The sequence below is a fragment of the Mytilus californianus genome, unplaced genomic scaffold (genome assembly GCF_021869535.1).
Source record: "Mytilus californianus isolate M0D057914Y unplaced genomic scaffold, xbMytCali1.0.p SCAF_1, whole genome shotgun sequence".
NCBI lineage: Eukaryota > Metazoa > Mollusca > Bivalvia > Mytilida > Mytilidae > Mytilus > Mytilus californianus.
This window is the reverse complement of record NW_026262581.1, coordinates 43,114,478-43,134,708: the sequence shown is the minus strand read 5'-3', so window position 1 is coordinate 43,134,708 and position 20,231 is coordinate 43,114,478. Positions and strand designations below refer to the sequence as shown.

The following is a 20,231-nucleotide window of genomic DNA, read 5'->3' as shown; positions in this document are numbered from 1 at the left end:
TAGAAATTATCGCCCACCAAAAGGCAATTTTATAATTATTTGGACTACATACGAAAAGACATAACAGATTATCCAACTGAAAGCATAACAGAAACATCAAAATTAATGAATGTTGGATGTACAAAACACCAAGACAATGCAAATTGACATTTAGTGTAACAGTCACATTAACGCTTTTTCCTTTGTTAGCCTCACTTAAATTTTGAATGTTGATCCAATTTAGAGGAAACAAAAGTTTAACTATATGAAAATACAAGTACATTAAAACTTTACAAACGACGGTAAAAGAGTGCATGAACTCCAATCGGAGCGGAACCTGGATCGTTAACAGGGAAGCGTATCGTGCATCACCAGTCTTGCGATTCCAAATTAATCTGATCAGAATGTCACAATAATAGAAACTGGTGGAAGTTCGATACTTAATAGTAAAAGTGTGTTTTTTCTCTCCGTGTATGTGTTATTTTCTTTTGATAATCACATCGAAAACAGAGATCTTCAACTTTAATTCTATTAATCAAAAAAATAAATGAAATATTGATAAAAACCATCAGATTTGTTTTATATGTTTACAATTATTTATTTATCTTTTCAGAACGTAGAGATATAATCAGATTTCGTGTAACATTTTAAAATATTAATTATAGTTTTACCTGACGTGTGTTTAATGAATTAATCGGAAAAATAACTTTAATTGATCACCGTTTTTTCATCTGAATAATTGTCTTACATTAGAAATTTAGTGTTCATCAACTACATTGTATTAATAAATGTATTTCTGCATTTCTGTTTCGTTTCTTTATACTCTTTACAAAATGTGAGAAATGCAGTTAAACGCGTAATACTCTTATATACAACAATAGTGTATGGGTGTTTATATCACAGTTGTTTCTCTGCTTAACACCAACTGCTCATTCCGAGTTATTTTAAGCATAGCGTAGTATCCCCAAAACAAAATCTGTATAGAAGCCATGGTAATAAAAAACTTATCAAAGATACCAGGCTTGTAATGTTGTAGGAAAGACTTCAAAAGATTCGTTGATAGTGTTGCAAATGACTTTATGTGATTCCCTGTGCTTAAACGCTGTAAAATATAACACAGCTTTTGCATAGACGTGTATCTTCCACCAATTATACATAAAGTATACAATTTGTATTCGAAATCTTCTTGATTGAATCGGAAAAAATATGAACGTTTTGAAATTTCATATTTATCTTTTTTTAATTTTAATATTGTTTTTCTTATGACACTTTTAACGTTTGAGAGATGGCAAAAATTACATTTCCAGTTTTGTCGATGTTCTGCTTTTGGTACTGTCTATTCAATATGAGTTCAGAATAGCATGATCGAATGCTGCATTATAAAAATTAAGTTGACACACCAGGAGTTACTAAAACGCGGAAAGGTTGAAATGGTTCAAGTCCATCGTCGTCTTTTTATCCCCAAAAAGATTCAAATCGATAGTAGATATCTATAATTTTTGTAATCTAACTTGGACATCAAAAACTTTTCAGAATTTAAATTTATTTGCTTTTACGTCATTCTGTCAGAACTTTAAAAGATTTCCAGCCTCTTTACTTAACCCTTTAATGAAACCAATGATCTTACGAACACATTAAAATACTTTAACTCGAAAAAAATCAATGAAAAAATATTATTTTCTTCTTATTTAAGAATATCAGTAATGCAATTTGTTTTTCCAAGCTATTCGAACAGTTGTCTTTTTTTTCAAAGATTTTTGTTTGCAAATTGTTGTTATTTGCAGAAGTTATCATATTATGTCAGACTGTCTGCTTGCTTAACTTCCAGTGGCAAATTTTTCATTGATATTTTGGACTAGAACAAATAGTATGAACAAAAATATCGAACTCCCAGGTAAATTAAAAAAAGTTTCTTAAACCTGACAAAATCAAACGCTCGACTATCACAATCAACGGAACGAATAAAAAAAGACTACCACATTAATGTATTAACCGGAATATTCGGACTGCCACTGGAAAATGAAGATAGGTGGATAGGGGCAGGTATTTTTGACTTACAAAATGTCACCTAGAGGAAGTCGGCGGTCAATTCTTGAATGTAAAATATGACTATGAGACAGAACACTGCATCGCTTCAAGACTATTAGACTATGGAGAGGTTTTTTTTTTTGGCTTTTCACTTTCAGAATTTTGCCATCCCATTTGACGTGCAGAGAGCGTGGCACTCACTAGACACGACGTATCTGAATAAGTAAACCCATACCGATCTTACGATAGTATTCCAACCAGAAAGTCAGACTAAAGTACTATGGTGATATTAACAGTTATCTGAAAATCGCATTACATGTACACGGCATTAGTAAGAAGAAATTTGTGACTCTGGCTATAGAAAACTGTTACAAAATAATAAATAAAAAGAAATTTCTAAAGAAATATTGGACAGTTCAACAAACCAAACCGTACAAAAAAAAAAACAACACCCGACCCCTCCGAAAAATTGACATGCAATCAATGACGAACAACAACGACAAAGCACAGTCCAGATAGCTTGATAAGATTCTGGCACAGGAAGCATTTATACACTTTTAATATATGTGCCAATTCATTTAAAACTATAAAACCACTAATATACATGTATAATTTTTTGTCTATCTAATATTGGTCGTGAAGTCTAATGCTATAGATGAGTGTTTTATTACTATGATGTAATGCTCTGCTATTTGTTAATTGTTTCAGTGTGTTGGTTACAAATATTAAACTTATTAGTAATTCCATAAAACGAAAATTGGTTACATTTGCATTTCTTCTTATTAAAAAAAAATATTTTGTACCAATCAAAGACATTTCCCGACAATGTGCCTTTCTTGCAAATATATAATTACCTTTGTTCTCCGTAATGTTGATCTGTCTGTATCGGGACATGCGTGATCGGTAAGCTTACCTACTAGACTCTGGGACATGAAGCATTCATACACTTAATATATATGCGCCAATTCATTTAAAACTATAAAACCAATAACATACGTGTAAACCCCATCTTTTGTCTATTCAATATTGGTATTAAAATCTAATGCTATCGATGAGTGTTTTATTACTATACTATAATGTTCAGCCGTTTGTTTAATGTTTCAGTTTGTTTGTTACAAATGTTAAACTTTAAAAGTAATTTCTTAAAACGAAAATTGTTAACTTTTGCATGTACTGTTACCATGATAAATATCATACGTTCTGTTAATTTTTTAAATGAAAGTACAAAATTTATCAATATTGCTGGTGATTGTAGGGAAAGAATTAAATATTTTCTTGCTTATACTTCTTCATGTGTCATATCTTTTTTAAACATCGGAATTACTGTTGATTATCTCTTATTTATTCTCTTATCATCACACATTTCTTCTCATTAAAAAAACCAAACATATTCGTATGAATCAAAGACATTTTACCTTAGTTATCCGTTATGTTGATCTGTCTGTACTGGGACATGCATGATCTGGATCAGTTTTGAATAAGGTCACCTACTAAATTCATGCAATGATAAATTTGATCCATTCTTTGTCTTTAAAATACTAAACATCCTTATCAAAATAATTTGGAAAATGAAGAGCAATTTCCAATTTCAGAAAAAGTCATTTTCATTCTGCTTTCTTCATCATTTTCTTTAAAACAAGTAGACAAACCGACGTACCCATTCTAAAAAAAAATGTTCATATATACATCATGTACATGTTCATATATACATCATGTACATGTTAATATGGGCTTTGTGTCCGCATTTAGATATCTTTTGATATACACGTATTCATACATGTTTGGCATTCTAAACATTTCAGTTTAAGCTTTCCTGACATACAGGGTCATTGAAAGTAACAAATTGCTGGTTTGATTTTGTAAATACAGTAGTTAACTAACCTTTACGTTTTTTTCAGTCGGACCCCGAAGTATGATTTTTTTTTGTGATGAGGTACATTCCTTTGTCAATATGAATATAACCGTAAGCTACCAATTTGGTTAAAAAGTACTTGTAATAATATAAAACGAATACAATTTGCAAGTGCACAACTTCACGTCAATTAATTAAATGAAGAAAAAATGAGATTTCACGAACCGTTTCATAAAAAATTACAAGACAAAAAAAATTTGTTATAATGACATTGAATGTAGCTTGTTGTTTAATGAAAACATATGAGACCATAATATGGTAATGTCCGTCATCTTATTCCTACCTTGCGTGCTGTAGTCTGTTTCAACAGTGCTAATATTGTTGATAATTTTATACAATTGGAGACTAGTTTCATTGGTATATTGGTGCTCTTTGATTAAATATTAGTTTTCCAATTTTAACTTTTTTCAACTATCAATCCGTCAGATTATTCAAAAGTTCATTTGAGATCGATTCACTGTAACCCCGTTTACAGGTAAGTTTCATTAATCCCTATTGCTAAATAAATCATGTTTCTCCTTTAAGAAATCAATTACCTGAATACAAATATATCCGATGTTTGAGAAACGTGAACAAACCGTTTTAGTGTAGTGTTTTATGGACTGTTGTCTGTCTTCGTGTAGTTTTTTTTTTTACTATGGCGATGTCTACTTTTCTTCCCCACACGATTTATGATTGCCCCATGGTATCCTCCAATCCATATTTAGGATTAATCTGTAAAGCAAGGTCTAATGTTTGCCTTTTAAACCATAGTTATCGCTTTATATTTAGGAAAAAAAATCCTTTTTATAGCATGGTTTTAGTTTTTAGTTATATGCTAATCGATAACAAGTGACTTTCAGATTTACATTTGTTATGTGCTTTCTTAAAAAAAGTTCTGTGATGAAAAATCTCTTTAAGAAATACTCAGTCTAATAATTTGTTCGGAGAATATTTATTACTTAATGTCTTTCTTGAATGATCTTATTTATATAGCCCACGTTAAGCAATGGAAATGTATCAATTAGAACATTACTATTCATAACCAGAGAAAAAAATTCGGAAAGGAGTGGAGTTGAGGCATTCAAAACCTAAAAAAATTTGTTCTGATCATTTAAGCATTTAAAAAAAATTAATGCTAAGAAATGGATCATTGTGGATGGACTTTTTCGTCCTGAACAGCTTTGAAAAAAGACCCGTTATTCCTGTTCCGTTACGCTTGTGTTTCTATGAAAATGTCGTTGACTTGTACTGTTAAATGTACATACAATTTAAACATAAAACTACACGAAAATTAAAAAAAAATCATTATGATTACGATGGTGTACAGTAATTCAACAGTCGTTATGCAATGGACGTTCTCAAACCTTTATTCATACAAAACATTACAAATTCAAAAAAGTTCAATGAACCAGAGGCAAATCTTTATACAAAAAATACAACTAATCTGAATCTACGTCACGGTCGTAACATTTATAAAATACGCCAGGTTTTTATTTGGGGGATTTTGTTAAAAAAAAATGAAAATAAATAAACCGAGTGGTTTTACATTGACCTCCGTTTATCCTTAACTCTATTAACATTACGCTATTGAGATAGATATGTCAATGTCATATAAAATAATTGACGTTCGGAATACATTAGTATATACACGTAAAAGGTAACAAATTAATGAAAAAAAAATCCTTCCATAAATCATAAAAAAAGAGGAAGTTGGGATAATAAAAAAGACAAAAATCAAGTCAAAGCCAGGTATATTTGAAAATAGACCTAGCATTTCAGATAAGAATATATTTAAGTTAGAGTTGTTTAGATGTTTATTTTAAAATACAGTTCAGCCCCAGTAACTGCGTAACATAATCTAAAATGCATACATGTTTATATAAAGCAAACGAATCGAGTAGAACATCATAAACATACCCTTACCCGTGGTGTACATGGTGTATGCCTTTATATTTTACAGTTAGGTTTTTTGGCTTGTGAGAAAGCTCTCTACATACTCGTTTATATCAACGTTATATTTTTGTACATTTATTTATCATTTGGTCTCTGGTCGAGAGTTGTCTCAATGAAATCATACCACATTTTCTTATTTTTTACATAGTACTTTGACAGCGAACAGTATGAGCCCTTGCAGATCTTAGTTTAAACATATGTATTTATAGTGGATATGGAAACAAGTTATTACAACTTATATTAATCCCTTTCCACTTTGCTGGTGCGAGTGCTGCCTTGTAGCGCCATTAGCCTGCTCTTTTTCGAAATCTACAAGGGTGTCTTTTACGTGCAAGAGATATTGCTCTCTCTTAACACAGGTCAGCCATTTATCGTCCCCTTCCGACGGATGATCATCGTGTCTCAAGACCATACTGGCAGATAGTGTCAAGGGAGAGCCGAAAATTAAGTCCCTGATATTTTCACTCCGGAACGGGGATCGAACCAGGGACCTTTGTGTTTGTATAATGAGCTTACCACTACACCACGGCTCTTCTTTTTTGCAGATCTAGGTTAATAAATCCACGGGGTCGAAACTGTCCACATATAACAAATAAATGATAAAAACACATAGAGTATCAGAAACAAAAACCAATTAAAAATAACAGGGATGTGTGTACATATGAAAGAGGGACGAAAGATACCAGAGGGACAGTCAAACTCGAAAACAAACTTAAAACGCCATGGCCAAAACTAAAAGGACAAACAGATAAATAATAGTACAGATAACACAACATAGAAAACTAAAGACTAAGCAACACGAACCCCACCAAAAACTGGGGGTGATCTCAGGTGCTCCGGAAGGGTAAGCAGATCCTGCTCCACATGTGACACCCTTCGTGTTGCTTGTGTTATTACAAATCCGGTAAATAGTCTAATTCGGTAGGTCACATTCGTGAAAAGGGAAGGGTATTTTAGTTACGATATAAGGAACATATCCGATATCATCTGTGAAACGGTTATTCCATAACGGTCAACCAACTCGTAATGGCGTCCGTAAAATTTACGAAGGGATGATTTCAACTTCATCATTTGGAACTCTTGGTTTAATAGCTTCCTTGTGAGCAGCAATCCTCTATCAAGGAAATCATGATAGGAAATACAAGCCCGGGAATATCGTATCAATTGGGAGATATATACTCCGTATGCAGGCGCTGCTGGAATGTTGCTACATAGAAATGGAAAGTTCACAATTGGGAAGCTGAAATCATCTCTTTTGTCGTAAAGTTTTGTTTCCAGCCGACCCTCATTGTCAATTTCTAGATGTAAGTCAAGATATGAAGCAGACTTAACTGTATCTGTAGTATCCTTAATCTCTAGTTCGATGGGATAGATTCGTTCAACATAGTCACCAAATTTTGTATTATTTAGTGAGAGAACATCATCTATATAGCGGGACGAAAAATTAAATGATATTGCTAACTTCTTATCTTTCTTCCTTATAAGTTCCTGTATGAAGTCAGCCTCATAGTAATAAAAAAAAAGTCGGCAAGAAGAGGGGCATAATTGGTTCCCATTGGAATTTCGACAGTCTGTTGTAAAACACGTCCTCCAAACGTAACAAATATGTTGTGAATCAAGAAATCAAGCATCTTGATAATGTCAGTTTCAGAGAATTTTTTGTTTGAATCAGAGTGATTCTTTACAAAATAGGATTTATCCCTCCCCAAAACAAGATACTTGTATCTACGTTCGCCATTCTTTTTAATGAAACAAAGTAATACCAACTCTTTCAATTCGTCTTTTAGTTTGGAATGGGGAATACTTGTGTAAAGTGTAGAAAAGTCAAATGTTTTAATATTATTGCAAGATGAGAGAGAGTCTTAGATTGTATGTACTCTAAAAGATCTTTGGAATTTTTTAGTATCCACATCTGATTCACGCCACCTCTAGAATAGGCAGTTTCACAATAACTTTGGACCCCGGCTTTGATTGCTGATAAAATAGGTGTTAATAATTTAGAAAGAGGTTTCGTGGAGCACTTGGAAGACCCAGCAATAAACCGTTGTTTGTAAGGACACTTATGTAGTTTAGGTATCCAATACAGTGATGGAAGATCCAGTTCTTCATCTTTGGTTGAAATTCCAAAGGAACATAGAACAGAACTATGATTATCCAGGATTTCCTCTTTGGTAAGTGTCGTGAGGGTATATGTTGAGTATCCAAATGAATTGTCAATACCTAATTCATTTATCAAGCAGTTTATGTAATGATATTTACACACAAAAACGATGTTGTTTGGGGCTTTATCTGCGGGAACAACAACATATTTGTCATGGCGGTCGGACAAGTATTTTGCAACATTTGGGTCTTTAAAAATTGACGTAGCGTGGGTATTGATAGACCCATTTAGTTTCTTAATTCGGATTGTATCAACGACCTCACAGCCTTAATCCATTCGGAAAGAGTATCTACGTCTTCTTTCTCACGTTTAGCCCATTGCCTGGCATAATCCTCGACTGAATCCATCAGTATTTTGAAGTTGTATTTCCAATTGTTGGACTTAGGCTCACGATATTTCGGACCTTTGGATAACAAATTTCGCAGGGAAGTGTTATTGACAATGTTGAGGTCTCCGGTAATAACGTGGCCAGCCGGATTATATTTGAATTGGGAACCAGCACAGGTGCAATCAGGAGGTTTAGACTTGAAGTCGTCAATGTTGAGATCCTGCAAAACGTGTTTGTAATTGAAAATTTTAGTTGCAATTGGTTTGGTATAGGTATAAGAAATTATTGGTACAGACTGATCTTTAAAATAAGGAGGTAATATCCGAAATGATAGCTGTAAGTTTGTATTGGTTTGAATGAGGGTTTGTAACAGTGGTTTCCAAACATAAATTGAACAGAGAATGAAGTTTTGAAAGGGGTAATGAATAAAGTTTCGTGCGAATGTGATGAATACCTAACGGCGTTTGTATAAATGGCAGCAAGTCATTAATAGAGACATCATGCAAAGTAGGTGATGTATAATGACGATGACCATGACTGCGTCTACGTCGAGTAGTAGAGTTGAAAATATTCATCACATTCACCTAGCTACAGGAAGGACTAGATAGAATACCTTTACCATCAATTTTGTCATTGCAACCATATGGTGTCGCAGTTCCCAATTGTCGAATCCAGTAGTCCTCTTTTTGTCTACGGAGAGGCGTTGCAAGTTGAGGATTGTTAGTCTTGTGGAATATTTTTTCGATAATACGAACTGTCATAGAAACGATGGAATGATCAGGCTGATTAAAATGCTGGTACAGAATGTCGTTTGCATTGAGGTTGATATCTGATCTAATGGCCGCACATACGTTTGTTTAACCTTCCTTTCGTTTCACCGACGTAAACCAATCCGCAAAGGTTACACTCTAATCCGTAGACGACATTTATAGATTTACAATTCAGATCATCGTAACTTCTAGTAAAATAAGACTTTTTAGTTAAATTGCTAGTGAATTGAGCATCTGTTATTAAAATTTCACAAGTTTTGCAGCCATTTGTTCCACATTTCGAAATTAGACAGTGTTGTTCAGAGTCATCAAAATCCAAAATGTCTTTAAGGAGAACTGAGCATGGCTGTATATGTGTACTATTGCTATTGTCACTAATATGATGATCTGAATGAGTCATTTTTGGGATATGTGTCATGTCTGGTGATGAGGGGACACCTGCCATATCAGACGACACCGTGTCCACTTATAAACTTCATTTTATTTTCCCCATTTGTTACTTTTACAATGAAGACTGGACGGTACAATATATAAATGAAACATATAAGGACATCTACAGGGTCAAGTAGTTTATTTGAACATCTTCAAAAACATCTGTCTTTTTAAAACTCCAAACTGAATTATCAATGTTGGTAACCATATATCATTGAATAGTACTTGAATATAAGTGTTTTTCATCCCGAGAGATGGTAGAAAATTTTCGTTAAAAGAGTTTTACAAAACAATTAAATCGCATTTAAAGACTCTCTGACTTATTACAAATTATAAAAACAAGAGTAAGCATACTTTAGCAAAAATAGCATGACAGTTGAATTATTTCGAAAAAATTTATAATTTGTTGCAAGACAGCATTTATTGATTCTCAAACGGATATATGAGTTCTAGTAAATGTGTATAATTAGGGAGTATGTATATTCCTTGACAATTTTAAGGGATTATGTATAATCACTAGTATTTTGTCCGATTACATATAATCACTTAAGTTTTAAGGAAATATGCACACTCACTAGAAAGAATCAAGGATTTTACATAAGAACTCGGATGAAGAGACAGTGAATAAAAGTCAAATCATTTATTCTATAAAATCATATTCAAACATCTTTAGAAGCATATATATTAACGTTAAGCACAATACTCTGATATGAATAATTTATTTTTGCAAACTGAATTATAAATTTGGATGACATCTACTATAATAGATTAACAAATCAACCATTGCCATGCTCTACTTTTCGATTTTTTCGCTACAAGATCCACTTTTAAAAAACCTTGTTCTTCGTTGAATCTGATTTTACCGCACGTTGAAGAGAAAGAAAAAAAAAAACTGTTCATTAGAAACATCTGAAGGTGCAAAAAAAAAGTGAATCGGCCACTTCAAATTGATTTCGTGTGTAGGACTCGAACACCGTTTTACTTTTCGTAGCCACGCATTATCCTATTCAGTTCGTGCATGAACAATGGTAATTATTTTTTTAAGGGTCTACCCTTTTCGCCGCCAATATGCGGAATCGGTATAAAAACTTTACTGCCAATGTTGCCTCCCCAAGTATTGTGTTCAGTCTGTCAAGCATAAGTTCTGTTTGTTTTTCTGTTCGTTTAGTTGCATTAGCTTGCTAAGTTTGAATGTTTTGCTAATTGAAACATAAAAAACATTTAACAGATGTTGAATAGCCATCATCGCTATTTATTTTACAACAAATTATCTGCACTTTGCATTTACAATGAGAACACAAATGTGCATTTGACGCTGTTTTGGCCAAACAATCAATTTATGACTTACACGGACATTTATGGCTTTTATTGAGAATGTTTGTATTCATAATTTCAATTTTAAATACTTGTTTGTTTATGAGTTAATGTGGTTCAACACAGTTAAATAACATATTACTGGAAAAACTGTAGATTTTATAAATGAACAGAGAATGAAAAATTGTCCATTTTAAACAATTTTAAAGGGGTACGAATTAATAAAAAGAATTTGTTGTTTATTATTGATTTATTTTTATCAAATTTCTTCAAACTATTGTTAGTTCCTGAAATAATATCAAGGAAAAAGGTAAAATAATTCTTAAAATTTTCAGTGACTATGTAAAATCATTGTTATTTTTCAGGAATTATAATGATTCTAGTGATTATGCAAAATCCCAGAAAAATCATATTTCTACATAAACCCTAATTATACAAATAAACTATAACAAATTAACTTTTACAACTAAATTGTGAAAAATATTTGAACATTAAAAAAAAATCATATTTAACGAACATAACAAACATAAGAAACAATATGGAGGTGTAAATATTTTAAAGATATTGAAATTGACAGTTTTAGAATTGATATAAAAATTGCGAACTAAAAATCTTCAGAATAAGATAATTTTATGTGTAAATTTTTCTGATTTCACAAGATCAGTTAATGGTACTGGCGACAGATTTATTGAAACATTGACGCAAATAAGGTTGTTGAAATCAACTTTGCATCTGCCATTTCATGTAATGCCTTTTTATTTTTGTTTACTGCAGATCACAATGAAATACCAACTTATCACTATATTAGTATAGGAAGTTCTGGTGGACATAATTATTTGTTCAGGCGGCGGCGGCGGCGGAGGAGGAGGGGAGGAGATTGCGGTGGAAGAGGTGGAGGAGGAGGGAATGGGGTGGCGGAGGAGGACGTGGCGGTGGAGGTCAACAGGACACTATTATCATCAATTCAGGGGGAGGTAACAGACAAGGAGGCGGAAGATGGTGGGGCGGTGGGAGACAATTTGGAGGCGGTCGAAAATTTGGAGGCGGATGACAATTTGGAGGCGGTCGACGAAATTTCGGGGGTGGAACAGGCGGAGGTCGAAATAATTGATGGTAGACAAAAAGTTTTGATCCCACTGTCATTGTTGTTGATGGTAAGTTGTTGATTACACTATTCATCTGAACAGTCTTTTAATGTATGTTATGGGCGGTGTTTTGCTAAAAATTATCTTGAATTGTTTATCATCATGGTCATCATTGATTTCTCTTTACAACAGAAAGAAGTTTACGCCTTAAAAGTTATAACTTATTAAAATAAGTAGATGTGGTATGATTGCCTGTGAGGCAATTATCCACCAAAGTTCAATTGAATAGGATGTAAAAAGTTATAGGCAACCGTACGGCCTTCAACAATGAATAAACCCCATACCGTATAATCGGCTATAAAACGCCCTACATGAACGATATGAAACAATTCAATTGATTAAACTAACGGCCGAATTTATACAAAATAATTTACGAGAAACAAATGTGACAGACATGAACCAACACAACCACTGGACTACAGGCTCCTGACATGGACACAAAGAATATGGCGAGATTAAACATGTCGAATATGTCTTATATATTAAGATTTTATTCTGATTTTCAATATATATGTAGCCATATTAAAGAAAAAAAAAAACTATTTGAAAATACTGTTTTTACACATGAAAGCACTAAATAAATTTTGGAATAAATTATTTCGTTTTAGATTGAAACAATCCTACCGACTCAGCTGGAAGATGAAAACCATCAACTTACCATATAGACCGCGTTGGTGATAGAGACAGCGGAATAACTTTTAAAAATTGTTTCTATACATTTTTCTATTATGTATGTTTGAATTAAAATCTTTGAATAAATCGATATGCTCTTATTTGCCCGTTGAAAGTATGTTTCAGCGAAATCGTTAAGTGAAAAAAGATTTTTGATTCCAACCTTATTCGTGTTTAGGAAACAAAACGTGTTCTTAGTTTTTCATTTCAGTTCAACATCTTTTGACAGCAAATTCTTCTGATTAGTTGTAACTGCTTACCAGGGTGTAACTACTTTCAAATATGCTTTGAAGAAAGCACCATACAAACAAACATGGAAACTCAGACAGAAAATGATTCTTTGGTATAGAACGAAAGAAGAACAACTTTCACTATGTGCCCTGTGTAAATATTGGAAATATATTTAGAGTTATAATATCAAGTATGTAAAAAACATTTAAAATGTTGATAAATTTGTGTAATTACGGGAGATGATGGATGTGCAATACGAAAGCAACTGAATATTTAACGATACACAAATCAAATCTAGATAAAATGTGATTTATGCAAGATGGACGAGTATTTTTTCTACTGCTTATTAGTAGTTTTAATAAAGATTCGTTCGTCCATTGAATTGAAAAGTTAATAGGTATATAAAGTAATGCAATTATTTAATTCATCAAATTTTAACATAACATGTTCACAATAGTAAGGTAAATGGTTTGTCCGGTTTACTCATCATGGAGCTTTCAACTTTGAAATTGTATCTTGCGCTGGACGCTTTTACATATATCAGCTGAGACAGCTGAGTTGGGGCTGTTTCCAATTTATATACAATTTGTAACATCTATTTTTATGTAATGGCATGGAGTGAAATCAAAACCAAGTAGTTTGATTGAGTAGATATAAGAAGATGTGGTATGAGTATCAATTAGACAACTCTCCATCCACGTCACATTTTATAAAAGTAAACCATTATAGGCCAAAGTACGGCCTTCAACACGGAGCCTTGGCTCACACCGAACAGCAAGCTATAAAGGGCCCCAACAATGACAAGAGTAAAATCATTCGAACAGAAAAACCAACGGTCTAATCTATACAAAAAAAAACCGAGATACGAGTCAGCATATATTACATGATAAAAATAGATTAGCATGGTCTACTACCGTCACAAGTGGTTGCAGATAAACTTAAGATAAATTCGGCAGTTGTCAAAAATTGGGGAAAGGAAAAGTTCAGAATATATATAAAAAAAATACCTGAGAGAAAATTTTCTAACATTTTGTGAACAACAAAAAGAGTCTGCGTTCGACTCTAGTAAACTTACCACATTTTATAGATTAAAAACTAGCTTCCGACGAGAAGCCTATTTAAGTATCGTGGATGTTAAACCCCCGTAATATTATAACCAAATTTTGATTTAGTGTCCACCAACTTTGTATAGAAACAAGGCGATACGAAAAAAGAAAATAAATGAACAATTAGCGCCGCTGAAAAGAGAAGATCGATTATGCACTCGTGCACATTGTTCGAATTGAGAATGAACAACATGTTACTAGTATGCTCGAATGTCCATTCTATTCCAATGAACGTCTACAAAATACAAATAAAATATTTCAGTTATGTCAAAACTATTCATTATTAAACAATTAGCAACACAATTATTGGGTTTTCAATAATGAAGACAAAACCATTTTAATTATACTTCCAAATGTCATGCAAACTATTTATGAAATGAGAATATTTTAATATAACTACAAAAATAACGTGATATGTCAGAATATAGTTTATATTATTGTTATCTCTATTTTAGATCATTCTATTCCTATAATATGTATGTATCTGTATGCTCCACAATGGCTCCGAATTGGATATAAAATATGTTTATTGTGTTTAATGTTAATGAGGTTCCATATCCTCAGGATTTTTTTCTTATATGATTTTCCAGGAACATGAGGAATGGCGTAATGTTCTATTCAGATAGTTTCAAGTGAAAATTTGCATGTATGACGCAATGTCTGTCCGATTTACTACTCACACAATTAACACGTTTACATTATACAAGGCATGATATACTTAATTTCAACTCATAGCAGAATGTTTAAACTTTTTTGTCGAGGGCTTCAAATAAATATCCTGCGTGTCTTTGAACTTTTCTTGGTTGATTTATTGGAAGTTGCAAAGATCTTAATTTAATTGATAAAGTGAAACGACTGGATTTGGAACGTTTAGAATATATTTGTGTTGAGAGGATAACAGCTTAATAATAAAACAAAAACAAAAAACAAAAAAAAAAGCCAATGCTATGCAAATCTAAGGAAGTTGAGGTAGCCATGTGAAATGTGTTTTTATTAAATGACAACATTCTCAAAAAACATCACACAATTATCATTAAATATTTGACATGGTCATAATTATAGCCATACAAAACAACACTATATAGAACCTGTTTAGTCCGGACATAATTGTTGTTATTATTTGGATTAATGAAGTGTGTCTAAAATGACATCATTAAATATTTGTCATTGTCACAATTATAGTACACTTGTTTCCATTTTTTTTTACGTAGCGAAAATTATTAATAGTTTATAATTGGATAAATTATGTTATTTGGTAAAACACTCATAAGGTAAAACAATCATAAAATTGCATTTTGTTGTCAATAAGAAAGGAAGGGCTAGACAACTGAAGTGCTAGAATGAAAATCAATCTTTAAAGACAGATCCGGGGATAAAAAAGCACGGACCCCGTAAAACATATAAAATTATAATATCATAAACTGGAGAAACGTGAACTGACCGTAAAAACCGTTGCAAACTGACCAAAGTATTGGAATCAATTATTTTAAATCTCTCCTTGATACTTTCAGCAAATGATAATGAGAAAGTGCAGTAGACAGCGTTGGGCGAAAATGCAGAATTTGATAAATCTATTATTCCTAAAACCCTTTTCACCATGAGGCATTGTAAATAACATCATTATACACCATCTGTTTATGTACAAAATTGAACGATAAAGGACAGCAGCTATCAACTGAACTACACAATGTACTTATTGGTATAGTGTGGGAAATCATTGACTATTTATAAGTTGAATTGGACTTTGAAGTAGATTTCACTACAAGTACTCTCAGATCTTTTTGTTAGGTGTGTTGTTATAATCATTGATCTGATAAATCAAGTTTTTTCCGACTGAATTCACCGTCTATTTTTCTGTTGTGTTGTTACAAAATGTCATAAAAACTGAACTGATTCCAAGTGAGTTAAACCCCTAATTTGAATTTCAACATTTCAAAATAATTAATTTTGAGATGACCTTCAATTAGAAGCGCAGAGGTAAGAGGTCAGAAAAGCTTTATAAATACTTAAGAAGCGAATTAACAGACAAATACAAATATAGATAACAGATAGATATAAGGTTTTATTTCCCTATTGCTTATTTTTCTTTTTGGACAGTGGTGTTCCTATGGCACTATCTTACGATGCTTATATATCATAACTCGTTCGCTATGGCCGTGTCTGTTTTGACGTTTTGGATTTCAATAAACGTAATCTATATAATACTGGAAAATTATTAAGTCAGGGATTTCGTGACCACAAATTACTTAAATTTTACTAAATTTTTCCATAGATATAAAGATGGTTGTATCTGTAGAAAACATATTTTTAACGGGATAGCACAACCTAAATTTTACGGAGATACGGAGATGGTGTTTACAGAACCGGAAATTTAGATACGACCTGGTTGAACTTATCCGTCCATTAAATAACCTTATTTTAAACGGTTACCAGTTCAACACTATAATTGCATCTTTGAATATTGTTTTTTTGGTACAATATTGATTTTGTTATCAGTAAATAAAAATCAAACTAAATATTATTTGTATATACGTATGCAATACATGGCTCTATAACCTGTCGATACCTGTATCTTGGCATTACAAAAGGCCATGTTTTTCTCTGACTGTTAATGCCGTCTTTATACTAAATCCATGGGATGTTGAAATGTGCAGTAATTGATATTGTAGTCTTAGATACATGATTTTTTCTATCAGTTGTTATTGGCTTTGAACTAGCTGTCAGTAACTGCGAGTACTCTCAGATCTGTACTTAGTTTCTTTTCGTTATTGGGATGTATAGGTACCCTGCCACATCCACTCTGTGTTTTTGTTAGATGTATTTTTGCTGTGTATCGATCTGATGAGTTAAGCCCTTTTTAACTAATTTTTATAGTTTGTTCTTAAGTTGAACTGTTACAACACTGCCCCAGGTTAAGGGAGGGTTGGCGCGCCTTCAAACTATTTTAACCTCGTCTCATTCTGTATGTGCCTGTCCTAAGTCAGGAGCCTGTAATTCAGTTTTTGTGTCTTTTGTTGCTGTATATCATTCATGTTTTTTGTTCATTATTTTGAACAGAATCAGGCCGTTAGTTTTCTCGTTTGAATTGTTTTAACTTGTCGTTTTGGGGCCTTTCATAGCTGACTATGCGGTGTTGGTTTTACTCATTGCTAAAGGCCATACGGTGACCTATAATTGTTAATTTCTGTTTCATTTGGTCTCTTGTGGAGGGTTGTCTCATTGGCAATCATGCCACATATTCTTATTCTTTTATTTACTGTATGTGTTGGTTTTGTTGATCAATAACGGTATATGAGACATAGTTGTATTTTCTATAACTTTAAACATCTTCACTCTTATAACACAATTTTTTATGAAATTATAAGAAGTTATACTTGATCATGTTGATGTAGAATAAACTTTTAGTCTTATTCAATTGATTGAAGCTTAATTCTTTCAATTTTATATGTCTCTTTTCATTATATCTTGGCTTATTAATTATAGGTGTTTTTCCCCTTGAAGTTGCATTATTTGTTTGCAAATTCTTTGGTTGTTTGATTGAAAGCTTTAAATGTGGTGTCTATAAGGGGGTAACTGTTTTTTTGTGACATTAAAAAAGACAAGGGGTTGTTCTCAGTTGACAGTTTCTCAAATCAGAAATGAGTAAAAGTAGGTATGGGGTATTCGTCAATGAGACAGCAACTCAATGACATTAAAAACAAAAAGGCATATATTGCTAAAAGTCGTCAAACGGTCTTCATAAAAGACAAATATATACAATATGTTAACCTCTTAATCGCCTCCAAATAAGAAAAGTGAATAAATTTAACAGAGATTATTCAAGATGCCATGTATATTTAAAAATTCTCGATGGACAAAAGCATGAAGATGTTACTAAAGGAAACTATTGACTGGTCATAACAGCACATGCAAATGCGGCGGGCCGGGTTAAACTATATAGTTTTTTTTAAAGATCTCTTCATAGTACTTCTTATATATAATTACCTCATTTGTATGTTAAATTTCGAGTTTATGTTTCGAATCTGGAATCATGAATTTCAAATTGATTTTATCCCGAATCATAATTTAAAATTTTAAATATCTATTGTCAAATTTCATATATTTTGAATGATAGTTCTTCGCTTTCATGAACATTCGAGAGTTTTATCCATCTAGTACACATCTATCGATATTTTCCGTTTTATTATTGTGTACAAAGCTTTGACTTGAGATTATATTTGTTTAAAAAAAATCATTATGTATTATCAACAAAAAATATGTTATTCGGTGATTGTTGGTCTAAAACTTTGACTGCTAATAAACTTTTGGGTTTTGGTGCCCATGACCCTGATAAACAATCAACACAAAATGATGGAGGACGTGTATGATAAGTGAAATGAGATGTTTATTTGGTTTTTTTTTCAAAATATATTTTTCATGGGTTCCCATTTGTTTTCAGAATAATTTGATACTATATTTTCCTTCCCAGTTTGCTTCTTTTCACTTCCATTATGCACTGTGCGATTTTCGAATTTCTAACGAAAGTGGCATGGGTAAGGTCACTGCATATGAAAAGCTGTCGAATAAATTAGAGTACGGGAAGATAATTATTCAATAGCAATACATTTCTGAAGATTGGGATGAAATAAGGAATGTTTTCTTTCAAAAAGAGTACATGTACACGTGTTTTATAGTAAAACTTATCCATTCAAGTATATAAAACATATTCATCTGTTCTATTAAATTTGAAGGATCATAATGACTTTAATGGGATGACTGTAAAGGCAATTCAAATACCGAGAACAGAGTGATATATTGTTTTGGTAAGAACTGTTCGTGACCTTTTATTTGTTACAGTTAACTCAAGTTTTTACCTTGAAAAAGGTTTTGAAATGAGTTCAAATTCTTTCTACTGACGACCAATTTATTTTGTTTAACGAAGATGAAATGATAGCTAGATGTTTATGGTATCTACAAGCTTCGTATCTCTCAAGTCATGTTTTCACTTTGCGGCAAGTAGTATAGCAAAGTCTCTGAAAAATATATGTGTAAGCACAACCTGAGATCACTCATGTTTATATAGTGGGATTTGTATCGATCAATCCTTTGTTTTAGTGTAGTGTTTTGTAGATTGGTGTCTGTCTGTTGTAGTTTTTAATTTGACTATATCGGTGTCTGTTTTTCTTCCCCACACGGTTATTAATTGACACACACACCCCCCCCCCCCCCCCCCCATGGTATCCTCCAACCCATATTTGATATTATTCTGTAAAAGCAAGGCATAATTTTTGCCTTTCAAACCTTATTTTTTGCTTTTTATTAAAAAAAGTCTTTTTTCAAACATGGTTTCAGTTTTTAATTTTATGCTTATTAATAACAAGTGACTTTTTGATTTACATTTGTTATTTGATTTTTTTAAATTCTGGGATGAAACACCTCACTAAGAAATGCTCAGGATAAGAATTTGTTGGGATTATAATAATTACTCAATTGCTGTTATTCATGTTCAGTTGATTGTATTCATGTCGTTCTTGAATGATCTTATTTATAAAGTCCACGTTGAGAAATGGAAATGTACTAATTAGAAAATCACTATTCATAACCGAAGAAGACAGTTCGGAAAAGGGTGGAGTTGAGGCATTCAATCCTTCAAAAAAGTTTATCTTTTTTGACATTTTTTTCCTATTATGTCTGTTTAATTTGTTCACACATTGTTTTCAATATAATGGAATTTTATGCGACTGTCATACAAGTTAGAGGTTTAGCTAGCATAAAACCAGGTTTAATCCACCATTTTCTACATCAGGAAATGCATGTTCATAGTCAGACATATGACAGTTGTTTTCAATTCGTTTGATGTGTTTGAGCTTTTGATTTTGCCATTTGATAAGGAACTTTCCGATTTGAATTTTCCTTGGAGTTCGGGATTTTGGTTATTTTACTCATACAAGCAATGGTTTACTTTTACAAATTTTGACTTGGATGGAGAGTTGTCTCATTGGCACTCATACCACATCTTCTTATATCTAATTAAAAAAAACTAATGTTGAGAAATAGGGGATTGATATTTTCGCCTTAATCATTTAAGAGAATGGGCCTGTTCCGCTGCGCATTTTTCACTGTGTTAAATGTCACCAACTTGTACTATTAAATGTACATACAATGTTAACATAAACTTAAGAAAATCTTAAGATCATTATGGATACGATGGTGTACAGTAATTTATCATTTTTTCGTCG

The 20,231-nt window shown here is 32.4% G+C and overlaps 2 protein-coding genes across 2 annotated transcripts in view; both read left to right on the top strand.

Annotated features, from left to right (window-relative positions):
- The window catches only part of LOC127702712 (uncharacterized), a 333,744-nt gene extending 333,141 nt beyond the window's left edge, over window positions 1-603 (top strand). The window contains exon 12 of the mRNA XM_052207017.1: window positions 593-603. The gene's annotated coding sequence lies outside the window, so the exon portion shown is untranslated. The remainder of the gene's footprint in view (window positions 1-592) is intronic.
- The window catches only part of LOC127720910 (uncharacterized), a 435,560-nt gene that overhangs the window by 302,563 nt on the left and 112,766 nt on the right, over window positions 1-20,231 (top strand). The window lies entirely within an intron of this gene.